The 21825-nt window shown below is 41.7% G+C and overlaps 1 protein-coding gene across 3 annotated transcripts in view; it reads right to left on the reverse strand.

Annotated features, from left to right (window-relative positions):
• dst (dystonin) overlaps positions 1-21825 on the reverse strand; it is a 576136-nt gene that overhangs the window by 515770 nt on the left and 38541 nt on the right. The gene's annotated exons all lie outside the window — the stretch shown is intronic.

The raw sequence follows: 21825 nt of genomic DNA on the forward strand, positions 1-21825 counted from the left end.
TTACAACCATTTAATCTACGGATTATACATATTGCTGGACGAGAAAAACTATTTGCGGATGTGTTATCAAGAGTTTGAAGCTTAAAGGAAAATGGGACACTTTTTAAAAAAGAATCCTAGACACTGAACTGGAGTGATTTCTGTTTATACCAATGACTTGTGTGTATATATTATGTTAATACATGCATCTGGTAATGTAATAGTGTAATAAGTATAGGATATAGTGTGAGATGGGTTATTAAAATGAAGCCGTCTTTTAGAATTATGATGGTTCAGTTCTCGATAGGGAGGGGGATGTCATGAAGCTATTAATGTATATATTATTGTAAAATATTTTTCTTTTAAAATAAAGGTTTAGTCTGTGGGTATGTCTTAATTGGATTAAAGCCAGCTAGTCAGGGTGCTTTGATGTGTAGTTTTGAGATGTCAGAGAGGTAGAGCGTATTTGCATTTTTTTGGAACAGAGCATTCAGGAAATGGGTGAAATCTGGCACCTAGCTAGCAGAGACCGAGCAATATGTTTATATTACTAATAAAATTGGTACTATGAAAGAGCTTTTATTGTTAAAAGTGGTTTTATTGTTAGAAGAGGTGGAGTTCAAAGAGGCTGATGACACAATGAGAATTTACGTTCAATGAGATGTGCTGGATATAACTGATAGTTTTTTGTGCGTGCAGGACAGAGGCAATGTAAGATCAAAGCATCTGTAAGCCTGCAAACTGTCTACAAAGTGAAAAGAACCTCATTTTGAATTCATAAGGTAAAAATGCTTTGCCTGGTGCCTGGTTAAGTCTATGGGTTGCTGTTGCCTTAATGGAGATTAGTTTGGGAATTTGTTAAAAGTTACGATAGTTGCAATTTGTAGACATGTGTATATATTTAATTTATGTACATTAATGAATGTCTCATGTATTTTGATATAAAACCTCTCGAGAATTGGTGGTCTGATTCCTGAACTTAGAGCTGCATCTCAAACATACAAAAGTAAAAATATAGGTTATGACATTTGTTTAAAGTTTCCCTCTGGGATTTTTTAAATAACTCAGCTTTAACAACTGCTGGGTCATACCACTTCTTGAATTGATATTCTTGCAGAGTCCTGATGAGTGCAAGACAAAAATCTTCAACATGTCTTTTGAGCAATACTCAAAATCTGAACTACCAAACATCCACTTAATTTATTTATCATTAGCCTAGGCATTGCCAGCAATAGATTCATGTCAAAATTTTGATCAAATTACCCCTTGACCCTGTGAATTTGGGGAAATACAACACCAGCCTGATTAGGATTAGGCATTATCCTCTGGTAACTAGTACAGGTTACGTCTCAATAGGTCAAAGAACATCCAACAGCAAAGCTATTGCATACTTAGGTAGGGTAGGAAATAAGCTAACATTGTAAAATTGTGCGCTCAATGATTAAACCACCAATAGATTAATCAATTCATGGAAAAACATTCACCTAGAAATTAAATTGGGAAGCCACTGTACTTAAAGCAACTCACCTAATGATTACTACTTCTGGTCTAAGTTATTGATGTGACACCCAGTGTTTAAGTCATTCATTCATCAGCAGCTGTATCAACAATTGATTTGTGACCAATTATCGCAGTGACTTATTCAATATTACTTGAGCAAATAACTTCCGTATTGACTGAAAGAGTAGTCAATTTACTCAGGACGAAGTTATCCTCTGAGTCAATAAGAAATCAAAAAAATTACAATTTCCAACTACAATTAATTTATGCAGCAATTTACAAAATCCCACTAGCTCGTAAGGGAAGATTTACAAGAAAATACAGGCAAGAGACACTGAAAGAAGCTCAAGCTTTGGTGAGCTAAGAGTTGGAACAATGTTGGGGCCTCCAAATTCTGAGGTACAGGGGTTACATTCTCCATCACTAAAACTGGACCTGCCAAGTGCAGCACTAAACAGGGCAAAAAATCAGAACCATGAACCACAGTACTGTCATTAAAAAAAGTTGACAGCTATCCAGTCAGGTGTGTTTCATGGTCAGCACCCCCCAGGTGTTCCATGGCCAGCTGCCAGATCTCAATAAGATGGAAAACTGGAATGCTGTTGCTTATAGGGACCAGGAAATCTCAACACAAGATGCCATTAAATACAAGGCCAAAACCACAGGCAGTATCAGACACCAGACTCTGATTTGGAAACAGAAAATGCTGGAAAAACTCAGCAGGTCTAGCAGCATCTGCAGAGTGAGAAACAGAGTTAACATTTCAAGGCTATATGACCCTTCTTCAGAGCATAAATGTTGCAAAAGGTCTGTTGGGCTTAATTGCCTGTCTGTGCTGTAATTTCTATAATTAATACTTCAACACTTCTACAGGTGACAATTGTACACACAATCCTCAGGTAACTACATACTGTAGACTTACGAATTCATCTCAGAGACAGTCACAACACCTTCAGATCATTGTGCCTACCCTAACTCCTGTCATTGCAGTTACTTACACACTAACTCGGGCATGAGCTAACAAGTCTTCAATATAATTGACTTTGATTGAAAGCTCTGGGATTCTGAGAAAAAGAGTTTATGTTCTCCTGAAGAAGAGGCCCGTAAATGATGAAGTTGGATGGATTTTAGTTCGTTCCATTGCAAGCACAGAGGCCGATACAGAACTTCAAAATAGAACAGCCTTGTCCAATACAAAATTGCTGACCATCCACAAACGTGGTGACGGCGACACCATTTTACTACAACTTTTAGTAGAAAATGCCACAAACACACACACTTATCAACTTTCGGTAACCCAGGAACTAAAGTACTCAACAAAAAAACTTCGCACTCTTTGCTTTTAATTAACATACAGAAAGGTTACAGGTCACATGCATACACTGTGCAAATATGAATACAGATCAAATGCCCAAAGGCAGTGCTCATCACTCCAATTTTAAATTTACCATAAATACAATTAGTCACATTGGATGCCCATGCCAATCCCACGGCAGATGGTGAAATTTGAATTGAACAACGTCATGAAGTTAAAAGTCTTATGATGACCATGAAACTATTGCCTATTGTCAAAAAAACCCATTTGGTCCACTAATGTCCTTTAAGGAAGGAAATCTGCCGTCCTTACCTGGTCTGGCCTACATATGACTCCAGGCAATATGGTTAACTCTTAAATGATCCCGAACAAGGGAAATTAGGGGTGGGCAATAAATACTGGCCTCACCAGTGATGCCCACATCCCATGAACAAGTAAAATAAAAACTAAAAACAAAAACAGAATTACCTGGAAAAACTCAGCAGGTCTGGCAGCATCGGCGGAGAAGAAAAGAGTTGACGTTTCGAGTCCTCATTGACCCTTCAACAGAACTGATCTTTCTTTACAAGGAGAGGGAAATATAAGCTGGTTTAAGTTGGGGGGAGGGGGGGGAAGTGGAGGGGGGGGTTGTTAGGATAGGAGCAGATCATCAAAAGATGTCACAGACAAAAGAACAAACGAACACAGAGGTGTTGAAGTTGGTGATATTATCTAAACGAATGTGCTAATTAAGAATGGATAGTAGGGCACTCAAGGTATAGCTCTAGTGGGGGTGGGGGAGCATAAAAGATATAAAAATAATGGAAATAGGTGGGAAAAGAAAAATCTATATAAATTATTGAAAAAAAACAAAAGGAAGGGCAAAGAAACAGAAAGTGGGTGGGGATGGGGGAGGGAGCTCAAAACCTAAAGTTGTTGAATTCAATATTCAGTCTGGAAGGCTGTAAAGTGCCTAGTCGGAAGAGGAGGTGCTGTTCCTCCAGTTTGCGTTGGACTTCACTGGAACAATGCAGCAAGCCAAGGACAGACATGTAGGCAAGAGAGCAGGGTGGAGTGTTAAAATGGCAAGCGACATGGAGGTTTGGGTCATTCTTGCGTACAGACCGCAGGTGTTCTGCAAAGCGGTCGCCCAGTTTACGTTTGGTCTCTCCAATGTAGAGGAGACCGCATAATAAAAATTAGCCCCATGTGGTTGTAGGTAACATTTTGGGCAGCAATGAAATAGAATACGCTGCCTTTAAAATAGGTCATAAAATGTTTGAAATTGTCAGCTTGCATTGTAATTGAGAAGTGATTGCTCACAATGAAGTGCCATCATCATTCTCCCAACACTTAATTTAAATGTTATATTAATCCACTTATATTACAGGTACACAAAAATCAAATTATTGCAGATACTGGAAATAAAAACAGAAAATGCTGGAAATAGTCATCAGATCTGGTAGCATCTGTGGAGAGAAACAAAGTTAACTTTTCAGGTTGATGATCTTTCATTCCATTTTGCGAGATAGCAGATGCTGGTAATAATTCTGCTTTTCCTATTTACACCACTTCGAGACCCATCTTTTGTTTCTTTCCTGTCTCATTACCATCCCCTTTTGCCTTGTACTATTATCCCTTTTGTCATTTAATCGCTCCTGTCTTCCACCCTATCAGAGACCTTCCCATTCATTCTATCATCCTGTCTCCTCTTTCCCTGCCACTGCACTTGCTTAAAACCTACTACATCTCTAACTTGTTTCGGTCCTGACAAAAAGGTTAGCGAACTGATACATTAGCTCTATTTCTCTCTCCACAGATGCTGCCACACCTCCTGAGTATTTCCAGCATTCTCTGTTTATATTTTTTATTACATGGATGCTTGCCACCAACCCCACCCACCAAACCCCACTTTCTGTGATGTAACACCAGCAGGCCACAAACAAGCAGCTCACTAGTGAGTGTTCCATCCACACAAAAAATGAAGTGTCATGAACTATGTGAAATGACCAGAGCTGAATTATAGGTCAGAGGTTACACAGTAGGACTGGCTCGACACCAGGATGAGCATCAAGTTCAATCCTACCACAAATAGCATAACCATAACACAATTGACCTTTGAAATTCAATTCAGACACAAACGGCAATTCTGGTTTCACATTTATGTTCTAATAGGTTATTAATATCACCCTCATACACACAGATAGACAGCTGAATCTTTGCATCAGTCTAGACCAACAGTAGCTGTTCAATGAAGCAGAATCTGCAAGATTTGTTCTTTTATTTAAAAAAAATTATTCATGGGTTGTGAACATTGCCAGCAAAATCAGCATTTATTGCCCATCCCTAATTGCCCTTGAGAGGGTGGTGGTGAGCCACCACCTTGAACCACTGCAGTCCATACATCTGTCTAAACATCAGCTGTCACAGGGCAACTATTCATTCAAACAAGTCAAAACAACCTATGATCAGTGCTCTGGTGCTAAGAAATAAACCAGTCCTCAGTACACATGAGTTAATCAACACGGTGCAATAAAAAACTGACAAATTCCAGGTGCAAATAAATGAACCAAGCTGAAGCCACAACAGATACAAGCTTGCAAAGGTGCAGCAAGTGTAGAACAGCAATAAAAAAGCATATGCAATGTACTGCCCATAATGACATCAACATCTCATTTTTGACGGTAGTTGAATATAAGAATGTTGCACTACAGACACCTAAAATCAGCTTTTTGGAACACAGTTGGAAACCTTAATTTCTCAGAGAAAGTCTTTTGAACAAATTAATGACATTTACCCTGTCTTGGCAAAAGTCAGCCCATATTTAGGTTTGTTTTCAAAATCAAATGACACCCAGAGAACAGGGAAGGAGAAAAGGATTCCAAATAAATATTCAGCTTTGCCTCTTGCTTTGAAGAAGTTCTTGGGGGAATGAGAATTAGAAGCTGGAATTTGAACAGTAATCTACACAGAAAAAGGTTACACATTCCCCTGTTACTGTTACAGATTGCAGCAATGTAAATAGAGTAAACTGCCCAAGCGAATATCTCTTTTATGACAAGAATTTGGAAACAAGTCTTACCCACTGATGTAATTGAATAATGGTTGCTGTTTCTGTCATTAAATACTTCAGCCTTGTCCACAAAACAGCAACCCAAAATTAGTTGGCTTTTGGTTGGCTGCACTTGAAGATACCCAAAACTAGGATGCATTTTCTAGTTGTTTTACAGTTCCCGATATAAAAAAACGTTAATCACTGGAAATGTCCCAAGGACCCTGATGGCAAATGTGAGATCTGATGAGGTTACTGAGACTTGCAGGACAGGAAGATCCCTGTTCTACAGCAAGTTAGCTATTGCAGGCAAGAGCGGCAGCACACTGGCTAGAAGGACCAAAGCAACAACACCTAATCACTGCGCAATAAATCAATAATTCAATTATTTGATGAACACCTAAGGTTCTCTGTAACCTCCTGCAGCACTCAAGAGATATCTGTATTCCTCCAATTCTGGTCTCTTGAGTATTTCCAGCTTCCTTCGCCCCACTATTGATGGGCATGACATCAGCCATCAACGCCCCAGGCTCCAGCATTCCCTCCCTGAAAACCTCTGCCTTTCTTTCCCTTCTTTTGTGGTATTCCATAAAACCTACCTCCTGAAACAAGTTGCCCCCTTGTGAATCGGTGTTAAGTTATGTTTGACAATCACTCCTTTGAAGCACATCTGAGGCATTTTTACCACATGGAAGGTGCTATATGATTAGAAGCTATTGTTTAAGGATACTTATTCAAGAGATTGTGGGGTTGCTTGGGTTGCAAGAGGGTAAGAAAATTGGAAAAAAGAGAAACCAGAAATTAATAGAACAGAAAAATGGCCAGGTAAGCACACGCAAGACAGCGCTTCACTTGACTGAAACGTACAAAGTCCTGAGCAGCCTTATAGGGTGGATGTGGAGAGGATGTTTCCTCTTCTGGGAGAATCTAGAACTAGGGGTCACTGTTTAAAAATAAGGGCTCGCCATTTTAGGACAGAGATGAGGAAAATTTCTTTTCCCTGGGGGTTGCGAGCCTTTGAACTCTCTTCTTGAAGAGGCAGTGGAAGCAGAGTCTTTGAATATTTTTAAGGCATGGTTAGATAGATTCTTGATAAATAAGGGGGGTGAAAGGTTATGAGAGGTTGGTAGAAATGTGGAGTTGAGGTTAAAATCAGATCAGCCATGATCATATTGAATGGCGGAGCAGGCTCGGGTGGCCTGCTCCTGATTCATATGCTCGTATGCTCGTCACTTCAAGTGAAAGCGTTAGACAGCACTTCACCAAGTGAAACGCCTTGATAAGAAACAAGCAGCCTGGCAATCTATTTGAAAATATGGTCATGTGGGTATGTCAAGACAGTCTAATCATTCACAATTGCTCTTTAAGAGCCGAAAACCTGCCCCTGGCTCATGTAAATACTGGAAACCTGTCAACAAAGTGCAGGGGACAGTTATTTTCATGCTCAGCACAAAGTCCCATTATTAATATCCCAGAATAAAATCAGTGTCAGAGGATCATTTGATCACATGGAAGATGCTTTTACACACTCTGTAGATAACAACGTAACACTTGTCAGAAAGAGAACATTGTTTTTGCTGAAAAGCAGAGTTTAAAAATGCAGCGATGCCTAATTATGGAATAACAGCATTAAGCTAAAGGAAAGGACCAATCAACTCAAAGCAATAGTGTCACAAATGAGCTGGGAGCAATATGGTTGCTTTGACGGGAAACAATCTGTATAACATGGCAGTGTGATTCATTAATGCCAAGAAAAAATTCTTTTGGGGAACAAAGAATGTGCAAGGACTGGGCAACTGATTACTGGAAGGTGAAAGACTTCCTTCCTTTGGTCCAGTACAATGGATATTTCCTATTGCAAGCCAGCCAAATGCATATACAGCAAATAGAAACACAGAAAATAGGAGCAGGAGTAGTTCATTCGGCCCTTCAAGCCTGCTCCACCATTCAATATGATCATGGCTCTATCTCAACAGCATATTCCCATACTCTCCCTCTACATCTTTAGAGTCCAAAAATCTATTTCCTTCTTAAATATATTCAGTGACTTGGTCTCCACAGCCTTCTATGGTAGAGAATTCCACAGGTTCACCACCCTTTGAGTGAAGAAGTTCCTCCTCATCTCAGTCCTAAATGGCCTATCCTGTATCCTGTGGCTGTGAGACCTTGTCTGCACCCAGTCTGTGCATTCCTGTTAGAATTTTATATGTTTCAAAGAGACCCTACTCATTCTTCTAAACTCCAGTGAATACGGGCCTAATCAGCCCAATCTCTGCCCAAACAACAATCCCGCCTTCCCAGGAATCAGTCTGCTGAACTTCGCTGCACTCTCCCTATGGCAAGTATATCCTTTTTTAGGTAAGGAGACCAAAACTGCACACAATACTCCAGGTGGTCTCACCAAGGTCCTGCACAGCTGCAGTAAGACATCCTTGCTCCTGTACGCAATGAAGGCCAACATACCATTTTCTTCTTAACTACTTGCTGCACCGACATGCTTGCTTTCAGTGATTGGTGTACAAGGACACCAAGGTCCCCTTGTACACCGTTTCCCAATCTATTACCATTTAAATAACAATCTGCCATTCTGTTTTTCCTACCAAAGTGGATAACTTCACATTTATCCACATTATACTGTATCTGTCATGAATTTGCCCACTCACTCAACCTGTCTAAATCGCCTTGAAGCCTTTTAACACCCTCCTCATCATTCACATTCACAAGTTTTGTGTCATCAGCAAACTTGGCAATATTACATTTTGTTCCCTCACCCAAATTGTTGATAAAAAATTATGAATAGCTGAGGCCCAAGCACTAATCCCTGCGGTACCCCACCAGCCACCGTCTGCCACTCTGAAAAAAACCCATTTATTCCTATTCTCTGTTTCCCGTCTGCTAACCAATTCTCAATCCATGCTAAGGCTGATCCTTTCAGGCAGAATCACAATTAAGGCATATTTTGGTGACAGACAACTGCAGGACACAGATTACAGGTTGAGGCTCATCTCAACCTGTGTTTAAAGAACGAGTACTGTACTTGGGCTGCTCTAAGTTAGCAAAGAACACCACAATGTGAGCCTGATCTGCCTGGCTGAGAATACTTGTTTCCAACGAGCACATGGGAGCATAGCAGCATCTGCTTCAGTTACTAAAAAGCAAAACTTGGATGCCCCATTAGCAGAGAAAAATCAGCCCTCTCTCATCCCCACCACTTTTCATAAATAATGTGGTTTGTATTAGAGTTGGTCGTTAAATTGTATCAGCTACAACATAGTTAAAAGCAATAAGTCAAAACAGGTAAACAGTTAAAGTTAGGATTAAAAAAATTGAAAGAATGGAATTATCCAATTGACAGTTCAGAAATGGCTAACAGCATTGTTCAATACATCTGATTTTTGATGGATTTGAAGTCAGCATTTCTCAATCATTATTATTTCCTATTTAGCCTTAACATGTGACTCAGTGATCAAGGTCAGATTTACTAATGGATACTTCAATTCAATTTGATCTCAGCCTGTTTATTATTTAATGTAATTCACTGTCTGCCAAGGTCATTATAGGACCATTAAAATTTAATGAGGCAGCAACTTAATGCTTGCTCAGATTTTAATGTTTATGGATGAGTAGCACATCCCTGATTTAAAGAGATCTAATGATCAGCCAGCAGATGATGTTGTGCTGAAAACAAATTTTAATTAGCAGATGTGATGAAACAAGCTTAATGTTTCAGGTGAAGGGGGCATATTACAACATAAACTCTCTGATCCTTATTGAACCCACAAACCATGAGCACTGAAATGTTAAATGACTAGTGACCAGATGATAGCACCAGAAAAATCCATGAAATGCAATATAAACACAAATGCTATACGGGCATGATTAAAGTTTCATTTTATAGTAAAGGAGGAGAGTACATAATGACTAATTACTCTAAAATGCAAAATCATTGTCATTCAACAAAAACCATAGATTTCTGGCTTCAGTGAAATGCTGCTGATGGTGGGACTATGCGATATATTACTGAATCTCTGAGTACTATAAGTAGTTGCTTGGTAGTACAGAACTTGAATATTGCTGAAAAGTGAGACAATGTTGCAAAGCTTTTAGTCTTGCACTCATCAGGACAAACACAAGAATGCCAAATTTCAAACTATGACAGCAATTTATACTACAGAGAAAAGGGTGCTGCCTTGCTTTTGCTCTGATGGGTACCATAAGTCTTAAAAAAACAATTTGGAACATAACTACTTACATCAAGAAAAAAGAACAACCAACATTTATGCAGTCTTTTTGATGAACTCAAGACGTTCCAAATCATTTTTACAGATAATTAGGTGCTTCTTGCAGTATAGTCACTGTTGCAATGTAGAAAACATTGCAGCAAATTTACACACAAGATTCCACAAACAGCATGACAGTTTTCTTTTATTTGTTCATGGGATGTGAGCTTCGCTGGCTAAGCCAGCATTTGTTGCCCATTCCTAATTGCCCTCGAGAAGATGGTGATGAGCCCTGTTCTTGAACTGCTGCAGTCCATGTGTTGTAGGTACACCCACTGTGCTGTTAGGGAGGGAGTTCCAGGATTTTGACCCAACAACAGTAAAGGAACGACAATATACTTCCAAGTCAGGATGGTGAATGGCTTGGAGGAGAACATGCATGTGTTAGTGTTCCCATGCACCTGCTGCCCTTGTTCATCTCAGTGACAGAGGTCACGGGTTTGGAAGGTGTAGAAGGGGCTTTGATTAGTTGCTGCAATGTATCTTGCAGATGGTACACATTGCTCCAACTGTGTGCCAGTGATGGAGAGAATGAATGTTTAAGGTGGTGGATGGGGTGACAAGCTTCTTGAGTGTTGTTAGAACAGCACTCACCCAGACAAATAGAGAGAATTCTGTCATACTCCTGACTTGTGCCTTCTAGATGGTGGACAGGCTTTGGGGAGTCAGGAGTTGAGTTACTTCCAACAGAATTCCCTGCCTCTGACCTGCTCTTGTAGTCACAGTATTAATATGGCTGATTTAGTTCAGTTTCTGGTCAATGGCACTCTGCACCCCCTCCCCCCCACCTAACACCTCCCAAAAATGCTGATGATGCAGGATTCATCAATGGAACTCCTGCAGCGATGTCCTGGGACAGAGATGAATGACCTCCAACAACCACACCCATCTTCCTATGTGCTAATTGTGACTCCAAAAAATGGAGCATTTTCCCCTGGATTCCCATTGACTTTAATTTTGTCAGGGCTCCTCAATGCCACACAGTCAAATGCCTTGATATCAAGGGCAGTCACTCTCAACTCACCTCTGGGATTCAGTTCTTTTGTCCATGTTTGGACCAAGGCTGTAATGAAGCTGAGTGGCCCTGGCAGAATCCAAACAGAGCATCAGGGAGCAGTTTATTGCTGAGTAAGTGCTGCTTAACAACACAGTTGACAACATCTTTGCTAATGAGAGTAGATTGATGGGGAGGTAACTGGCTGGATTTGAATTGTCCAGCTTTTTGTGGAAACAACATAACTGGGTGATTTTCCACATTGTGGAGTCAATGCCAGTGCTGCAGCTGGACTGGAATATTGGACAGGGGGAATATCTCATTCTAGAGCATAATCATTTCCTACTACAGTCAGGATGTTGTCAGGACTTATAGCTTTTGTTGTAGTCAATGACCAAGTAATCCATTCCATGATGTTACAAGATAAATACTGGCCAGCAATCTGGGAAGAACTCCTCTGCTCTTCATCAAACTGGTTTCCTGAGACTTTTCATACCCATCTGAGTGTAGTATAATGAGTTAATAGAATAGTTATGGTAAGGAATGATGAAGACCATGATGTAACAGTGACATCAGTCATGTGCTCGAGACTCCGGACAGCAGGTGGAATAGTCAGCACTCAAGAGAGATGTGCCTACCTAGTAGCTCATTAAGTATATAGTGTAAATATTGTTTTTATTCATTAATGGGATATGGGCCAGCATATATTGCCCATCCCTAATTGCCCTTGTTCAGAAGGCATTTTTAAGAGTCAACCACATTGCTGTGGATCTGAAGTCACATGTAGGCCAAGTAAGGACCATAGATTTCCTTCCCTAAAGGACATTAGTGAACCAGGTGGGTTTTTACAACAATGGACAAGGATTTCATGGTCATATTTCATGGTCGTCATTGGACTTTTAATTCTAGATTTTTATGAATTCAAATTCCACCATGTGCTGTGGCAGGATTCAAACTCAGGGCTCAGAACTCGGAAACTCCCCAGAGCTTTACCCTGGATCTCTGGATTGCTAGTCCAGCAACAATACAACTATGCCATCGCCTTCCCTTGTGTAAATAAACCAGTTTGAAGTAACTATTGGAGTCACACTACAATCTCTCCGGATAAGATCGGCCACACAACCAGTATATGAAACATGGTAGCACCGGTGGTGACACCAATCTAACAAAGCATTGGTGTCATCGATGAAACATGCAAAACTGCAACAAAACCTGATCAAAGTCACAATTTGCAAGCTTACCTAAGGAGAAGGCAAACAGGAAAGTAGTCACTGCCCCTACCCTGCCCGTTCTAAAGTCTCAAGGGCACACACAGTGGCCAACATTGAAAGTTGCAGCGAGATAACTTCCTGAGATATCGAGCAGCCTCAGGTCTTCTTACCAAAGAGCAGAAGGACCAGGTTCATTCATTCCTCCAAATCATAGAGCCTTTCATCATTGAGATCCTCCTGAGACAGGAGATAGAGACTTCAAATCTGTCCTATAAGCCTTCGACATGTATTTTACTCCAAAACAGAACCCCACTGTTGAGCTAGTGCAATTCAGAGATCCCAAGGACCAGAGGAATCCATTGAATCATTCCTTACTGACCTGTACAAGTTAGCTAGTTGTTGCGAGCATAGGGCAGTGAAAGACAACCTCACACTTTGAGCTCCTTAATATATTAGCCGGCCGAACAAAGGAAGCGAAATAGGCCTCTCATCTGCCAATACACCTCACGGAGATGTTCACTAATTGCTTAGGTCCAAAGGCGGTAGCCCAGTCCACTCAAAATGGCCAAAAGGGAGGGAAACGCTACAGCAGCCATGTTGAAGTGCTCATGCTGCAGGGCAAAGAAGCAGCACCAATGGCAAGACTGCCCAGCGTGGAGCGCTGAGTGTTTCCAATGTGAGAAGACAGGGCGGTTTAAGCGGTTCCGTAAATTTAAAATCTCCACTAAAGGAAGAAAGCAACAAAACAAATACGGCACACAGGTCACTTCAAAAATGAAGCATAAACAAATAAATGCCATCAAATTTGCTGGGAGAAGTAAAGGAACTTGAACAAGACTTCTGGTCCATCATTTAAGAAGTTAAATATTTTAAAACCGACTTTAAGCTCGATACTGGCTGATCACATAGCATGGTTCAACAGTTCCTGTTCAGCAATCAAACATCGAACTTCAAGGTCCAGGAGAAATGAATCTGCAGGTGACAGAGATCACAGCCACTCTTTGCCACAAGGGGCCACAGATCAGAGAGACCTTATGTGTTTTGCACAAAGCATCTTGTTACTTATCAGAAATGCATGCACACAACTGGGCATTCTACAAAAAGTAGACAAAGTCCTACAATGAGACAACAGGGCTGAATGCTGCCAAGAATCCAGGGGTTTGCTAAGTTCCAACATGAATATCACATAACATTGTTTCCAGATGCTACACCATTGTGCCTATTTACCCCCCCAGGAGAGTACCATATCCACTATTGCCAGAAGTCAAAGAGGAACCTGACTGAATGCTGCACAGAGGAGTCACCTGTAACGGAGCCAACCTGGTGGTGATCGGGGCCGGTAACAATCTCCAAACTGAATGGCCAGCTCAAGCTTTCATTGACTTCAAGCAATTAAACAAAGCAGTCCAGAGAGAAATCCATCCTATGTCATCAGTTGACAACAGCTTGGCAAAACTTGCCAACAGCATCCTCTTCACTAAACTTGACACGAATAGTGGGTTTTGGCAAATACTCCTCCACCAGGAGTTGAGGCTATTAACACTCTTTATCACGCTGTTTGGGCGCTTTTGTTTGAACCATCAGCTTTGGAAATATTCCAGCCAACCATATCCAATATTCCAGAAGGTAAACAAAAGGAGTTATCTGTCATATGGATGACATCCTTATCCACGGGGCCACAAGACAGGAGAATCACCACAGGATTCGGGCGATTCTCAAAAGCCTACAAGAGACAGGTCTCGCCTTAAATGAAAAATGAGAATTCACCATAATCACAATCAGATTTCTGGGGCATATCATCCAAAGACAGGGTATCATGGTAGAGCCTCAAAAAACGAAAGCCAACAATGATTTCCACAACTCAAGTGTGTTACTGATATCCAGAGGTTCCTTGGAACGGTCAATCAGGTTGGTAAATCTGTTTCAAATCTAGCCCCATTACAGAACCTTTAAGAGATCTTCTGCAAAACGGTCAACAGTGGCTCTAGGGCATTGAACAAACCAATACATTTCAACTTATCAAGGAAAGGTTGGTCTCTTCAGATGTGCTGGCACATTATGATCCAACATTGCCCACAGTGGTGGCCGCTGATGCATTATCGACACGTCTTGGAGCTGTGTTAATTCAAGTCCAGAAGAATGACAACAGCAAGCCCGCATAATTTGCCTCCAGAGGGTTAACAGAAATGGAGCAATGTTATTCACCTATAGAGAAGGAAGTGATATAGGCAATAGAGAGATTCTCCAACTAAGCGATGGGCTTACCTTTCCAAATCGAGACTGACCATAAACCATTAATCCCTTTTGAATTTCACAGAGATGATCAAAATGCCCCTTCGCATTCAAAGGTTCAAGTTTCGGTTAATGCGCTAGAAGTACACAGTTGTGTGTTTGCCAGGGAAGTTGCAGACCACAGCTGATGCCACATCCAGAGCTACAGTGGACCAAGCTGTTACCCAGGACGTCATTAATGGTTTCCAAGATGAAAGCCTTCTCATCAACCAGAATGAATTCTTTGCCAAAGTCTGACAAAAAGCTGCAAGACATTTGAAGAGCACAGGAGGAGGACATGGTGTGTGCCCAAGCCCAAGAGTTTTGCCAAGGTGGTTGGTCCAAATACAATCCTGCTGATCCCTGCTGCACTACAGAGCTACACCTTTAGCTAATGGTTTCTCACTGGAAACTGCTTATAGACCGATGGCTGAAGAGGCATAAGTCCCTCTGCTGCCACAGAACCTCCAACCTAACATTAAGCTAGCTGACCACAAAAGGGTGAGGAACATGGAAACTGGCCTACATGAGAAACAGAAGCACTGGTACAACTCCAGACATAGGGTCAAGACTCCAGCCCCCTTAACACGAGGCCAGAGGATTTGGATTCAGAATCGAAAATCTGAAAGCGTGGTCCTTCAAAGATCAGAGCACCTACGATCTTACCTGGCGCAAACACAGTCAGGCACTTTCAGACGCAACAGGAGAACCCCAATTTCATTGGTGCCTATGAGAACATAGGTAGGGCAAATGCAATGTAAATAATCTAAAAAATAGTTTAACATCGCAATTAAAGAAGTTGATGGTATACTTGGGGAAGGTGTCGTATCATGGGTTAATAGAATAGTTACAGTAATGAATGATGAAGACCATGATGTAACAGTGACATCAATCATGTGCCAGTAACAATCATATTTTAGAGACTCTGTTCAGCAGATCAAGCAGGCAGCACTTAGGAGAAATGTGCCTACTTGGTAGCTCATCATGTATATAGTGTACATAGGGTACATAAGCCAGTTTGAAGTAACTAGCTGAGTCAGATTACAGTCTCTCCAGATAAGATAGGCCACACAACCAGTATACGAAATACTGAGTGGGCAGATGAGGCCTTGGTTTAACATCTCATCTAAAAACACTTCCCATAGGGCCACACTCACTCAGTACTGCATTGAAGTATCAGCCTGGATTATATGCTCAGGTCTCGAGAACGGGACTTGAATCCATGAGTTTGATTCAAGAGAGAGGACTCCCACTGAGCCATGGCTCACAATTAAACTTTGTTCAATTTACTGAACCTTTGCACTAACGGCTTTATGTTCCAATAATCGGATCATATTTACTTTATGATCAGAAATCTCAGGATTAAAAATCTGAACATAAAAATTCTACCATATATCCTTGTAAAAGTCAAATTTTGACACCAATTTTTTAGGCAGAAATTTAAGGGTTGATTTTTACATGAGTACATGAGTTCATGCTGTTACAAATGCGAGGTTTTATAAAAAATAGTTATGGTTTAAACTGTCCCTTTAATTCAAGTTAATATGGAACATGGGACTTTTTAATACTTCTACCCAATAATAAGCTGATGTGACCTGGCTGCCATGGGGACCAGGGATGCAAGTAAAGTCCTCCTGCGACCCAAGTGCTAAATTTAACACTGGATCACAAAGGAAGGAGCATCTGGCCTTGTCTTTGCAACCTCACAGACTCTCAGTCAGTCAGACTCAAGAGTGAGACAAAACAAAAACAGAATTACCTGGAAAAACTCAGCAGGTCTGGCAGCATCGGCGGAGAAGAAAAGAGTTGATGTTTCGAGTCCGAAGGGTCAGGAGGACTCGAAACGTCAACTCTTTTCTTCTCCGCCGATGCTGCCAGACCTGCTGAGTTTTTCCAGGTAATTCTGTTTTTGTTTTGGATTTCCAGCATCCGCAGTTTTTTGTTTTTATCGAGAGTGAGACACACTGCTGGGTCAAAACACAGGGAAGCTATTGCTGTGAAAGCACAATGCTGGTGAGAATGGATTCCCTATTGGAAGAAATGGACATTGTATAGGTTTAAAGATTGCGAAGTTGCCAAACAGTGCCTTTTTGCTAGAAGTCCATTCAGGCATGCTCAGGGGATTTGAGTAAAGGGACTTTTAAAAGGATTCTGGAAGACTTTTCCCATGTAATAGGGAGAAGGGAGCCTGCTTGAAATGCCAGGAGGATTAGGACTTTAAAAACAAGACTACAGTTCGACTGAGAGTGCTGCATAATCAGCTGGTCCATCAAGCCTGCCCCACCCTCTAGATGGCCAAAGGATCAAGAATAGGCACATGCGCTCTCCTCTCTCCACCCCGGCAGCCATTTGTCTCCTGGGGGATACAAAAGAAACAAAAAACTCTGATCCAAAAACATCTGGAATGTCCCTCCCCAACCACTGACACCACCCCGCCCCCCCCCCGACCCCCAACAATTCAACTGCAACTCATCCATGAGATCACATTGACCACGCATATATTAACTATTAATCCACTTTTATACCAAATGTACTTCTTTGACTTGTGTGTTAACAGCAGGATTCATTTTTCAACAAACAAGTTACTTTGATAGCATTATGAAAGTTCAGCTTGTCACCGACAGACAAGTTAATGCTGACCAAAGCATTAAAAACGAGCCCAATAACTAAAATAAGCTTACATTTGTAACTGCCTCCCATCTTCCACAAGCCACAAGCTTGATTTCAACCAAAAGTCTTCTGCTTGTATCTTAACACATGGTAAACTGGGAACCAGGATGATAGATGAAGGTGACCAACATCTCAACCTCAAAAATTTCATCGTGTTCAAATCCCTCCATGGTCTCACCTCTCTTTATCTCTGTAATCTACAGCCCTAGAACCCTCCAAGATTTCTGCATTCCTTGAGTTTTGGACTCTTGTGCATCTCTCAACCTTTTACCCCACCTGTGGCTGCCGTGCCTTCAGCTGCCTAAGCTCCAAATTCTGGAATTCCCTCTTTAAACCTCGTCTCTCCAGCTCTCTCATCTTCTTCAGGATATTCCTTTAAATTTACACTTTGACAAAGCTTTTTGATAGCATCTTTCCGAAAGCAACTGTGAAGTAATCTGGGACATTTTGTATTAGGCACCATATAAATGCAAGTTGTTTATCAGAACAAATTTTCAGTGATTTCTGAGCCAAATCACATCTCCCATGTCATCTGTTCAGTTCATTGCAGTAATGTAATGACTTGGGTTAAAATGTTGTTGTGATATATAAACATAAAATAGCACTGAAACAGGGGTGAAGAAGATTTAGGAGGCCAGGGATTCACATGAAGTGAGAGCGCTCAATGGAATCATTTAAATACCATTGTACTGAATCATCAGAAATGGGAAAATTTTCATAGCATCTGCAGGAAATTAAACCCCCAGACGATGCACTCGGGAGGGTGAGGTAAGAGTATACAAGTGAAACACAGATTATGAGCCCATAGCAACGAGCAGCTGTTTTGCTTTTTAAAAAAAAATGAGAATATTCCAAATCATAAAGGTAAATTTCATCTCAATCAAAAGCATTAGAGTTTTGTCAGCCCAGCAGCATAATTCTGAAAATTTGTACCATGGTAAAGGTGCATCTACAGCATCGTCCAATAATTTGGTCCTCAAGGCCCAGGAAATTATGGCGAAAGTAAATTTTGTGATTACTTCTGCCACCATGTGGTTCCCTGGGATTTTTAGACTGCTCCTCCCCAACCCACCCAACTGCCCCTGAAACCATCACCCAATATAGTCCGAAGTTAATTAGACTTTCCCCTCACCCACCCCCCCAAACCTATGGCCAAGAGCACTCGCTAACTTGCTGAGATTACTCTACTCTGACCAACACAATGGCACAGCAGGGAGACAGAGGACAGGAAAGAACTACAACAGGGTACTGGTGGGGCCGAAGTTTCATACTTAACTCCAGATTTGTAGCGTCTACTACAGGGACAGTGTGGGCTAGTAGCCCCAGGGTTTAGAAATAGATGGGGAATAAATACAGCCAGATCACTTGGCAAAATATCCTCAAAATAAGGTGTGATCAAATCAATAATCAATTATTGAATCAGGTCATATGTCAATGATTCTCAGCATCTCCCCTTGCAAAGGTACCAACTTAATTGGGTAGAGTCTATATTCTTGAATGACATACCAAGTGATACGACATGCTGTCTGTAAGGATTCAATCTTGAGCACATCCAAGCCACACTGTTCAGCCCGGTCGGACATTTGAGAGAGGGTGGGAGGGATCAGATATTCGAAAGGGGTCAGGGTCGGACATCAGGCAGGTGGGGGTCTAGTTGGACCTCGGCAGTGAGGAGAGTGTCCGGTCGAGAGGGGAGGGGTCAGACATTCAGGGTGGTCGGACATTCGGGAGGTGGGGGGGGGATAGGACATTCCGGGGGAGGTGGGATTTCGGGGGCGAGGGGGCGGCGGTGGGAGTCTGCTCAGACCTCAGGTTTGGGGGTCCGATCGGGCTGAGGAGGACAGTGAGAGTTGGGTCCATGGAGTGGGGGTCAGATGAGGAGTCCTGTGTGCAGGTGGAGTGGAATCCCATGTGGGGGGAGGGGGGAGGGTGGGTCAGGGGGCGGGGAATGATGGGGGCGGGGGGGGGTTGGTTAGTCAGGGGCGGGGGAGTCCCCTAGGGAACGCGAGGTTGGGGATCTGGCTCTTTACAATTGTTACCCAGAAGTTAGAAGAGGCTTTAATTCTTCTAGCTGTTTCTGGTTAACCATTGGTGTAATCTTGCCAGAGCCATTCGAAGTTTGCATTTTAAATCACATTTTCGGGTGGTTCCCAGTGCAGCACAATTGCCCAGAAGAAGTGTGCACTTCTGGTCAATTGTCTTGCAAAGGCCTAGCTGTGAAGTTCCAAGAGGGATTCCCCAGCACATCTTTCCGACGCTGAGGAGCTCAGCAGTTATGGCCCATTATCACTTTCACTGAAATAATTCATTCACACTCCCACCACTTACCCACCAGCCCATGCTCAGTGATCTACATTGCCTCCCAGGCCAGTAATGCATCAATTTTAAATCCTCATCTTTGTTTCTTTATCACTCATTGGCCTCTCCCCACTTATCTCCTCTTTCAGCCCTACAGTCTTCCAAGATCTCAGCACTCCTCCCATTCTGGTCTCTTACAATTCCAGATTTTCATCTCTGCACCAATGGCAACCCTGCCTTCAGCCTCAGAATTCATAAAAACATAGAAAATGTTTGGGATGGAATGATTTCCTCCATCAGTGCATCCTCTGATACTCTACCCTTCAAATAGTTTCTGGACTTTAACGAACCGTTGTCTAAAGTCCGGAGGTAGGTGTGGTAGGTGAGTAATGTTTCACCTATCTACATTTACTTTTACCCATCATAGGACTAATGGCCTGAACTCTTGACTCTCTCCTTTTGTTTCCTCTCTATTCCCCACTTGCTGCTACCTCACTTTGCTCCTTTTAGACTCCTCTTTAACCAAACCTTTGTTCATTTGCTCTAATGTCACTTTCTTCAGCTTGGTGTCATATTTTGTTTCATAGCACCTACATCAAGCACCTTCTGACATTTTACCGCATTAATAGTGCCACTAAAATACAAGTTGTCGTTTTTGAGGCCATTTGGCCCATCATGGAAGTGCTAGCTGAGAAAGAGCAATCCAGCCCAATCCCACTTTCCAGCTCTTGATCTGTAATCCTGTAGGTTATAGTACTTCAAATGCATATCCAAATACTTTTTAAATGCAATTTCTGCTTTACCACCCTTTCAGGCAGTCAGTTTCAAATCCCCACCACCTTCTCGGTGAAAAAATTTTCAACTTCCCTCGAATCATTCTACCAATTAAAGACTATGCCCTTGGTAATTGTCCTCTCTGCTAAGGGAACTAGGTCCTTCCTTTCCATTCGATCTAGACCCCTCAATTTTATACACCTCAATTAAATGTCCCCTCAGCCTCCTATGTTCCAAAGAAAACCACCCCAGCCTATCGAATCTGTCCCAATAGCTAAAATTCTCCATTCCTGGCAACATCTTCGGAAATTTGCTCAATACTCTCTCTACAGTGATCATATCCTTCCCATAATGCAGTGACTAGAACTGTATAGTGTACTCTGGCTGTGGCCTAACCAGCATCTTATACAGTTCTAACATAACCTTCCAGCTCTTATATTCTGTAGTTCAGCTAACAAACAAAAGTATCCTATATGCCTCTTGCACACCTGATTTACCTGTCCTGCTAACTTTAGGAATCTGTGGGCATGCACTCCAAGCTCACTCTGATCCTCTACATTTCTCAGTATCCTACCATTTATTCTGTATTCCTTTACTTTGTTTGCCCTCCCTAAATGCATTCCCTCACACTTCTCTGGATTGAACTCTATTTGCCACTACTCTGCCCACCTAGCCAGTCCACAGCTTTCTTCTTCAGTATTAACCACAGCCAGTTTTTGCTTCATTCTTAATCAGGTGTCCTACATTTAAGTCTGAATCATTGATATATACCACAAAAAAAAACAAGGGACCTAATACCCAGCCCTGAAGAACCCCAATGGAAACAGCCTTCCAGTCACAAAAACATGCATGGACTATCGCCTTCGGCTTCCTGCCATTAATCCAATTTTGGATCCATATTACCACTTGTCCTTCGATCCTGAGGGATCTTACATTTCTAATCATTCTGCCACATGGGACCTTGTCAAAAGCCTTGCTAAAATCCATGTAGACCGCATCAAATGTGCCAACCTCATCAACCCTCCTTGTTGCCTCCTCAAAAATTTCATTCAAGTTGGTCAGATATGACCTTCTCTTAACAAACCAATTGCGACTATACCTGATTAATCAGTGTCTTTTTAAAGGACAATGTATGTTGTACCTCTGAAATTTTTTTCCCAATAATTCGCCCACCACCAAGTTTAGGCTGACTGGCCTGTAATTACTCAACCTAGCACTTCCTCCCTTTTTAAACAATGGTACAATGTTAGCAGTCCTCTAGCACCCTGTCTGTAGCCAGAGGGGAACCGGAAAACTATGGTCAAAGCCTCCACCGTTTCCTCCCTTCTCTCTTAGCAGCCTTCAACACAATTTATCCAGACCTGGCAATTTATTCACTTTCAATAAGTGCGAAACTGCTTAAAATTTCCACTCACTTTATTCTGTCCACTATTTCACATTCTTCCTCCTTAACTACAATGTCTATATCATTCCCTTCTTTTGTCAAGACAGGAACAAAGTCT

Source organism: Carcharodon carcharias, chromosome 5 (assembly GCF_017639515.1).
Source record: "Carcharodon carcharias isolate sCarCar2 chromosome 5, sCarCar2.pri, whole genome shotgun sequence".
In the NCBI taxonomy this organism is placed as follows: Eukaryota; Metazoa; Chordata; class Chondrichthyes; order Lamniformes; family Lamnidae; genus Carcharodon; species Carcharodon carcharias.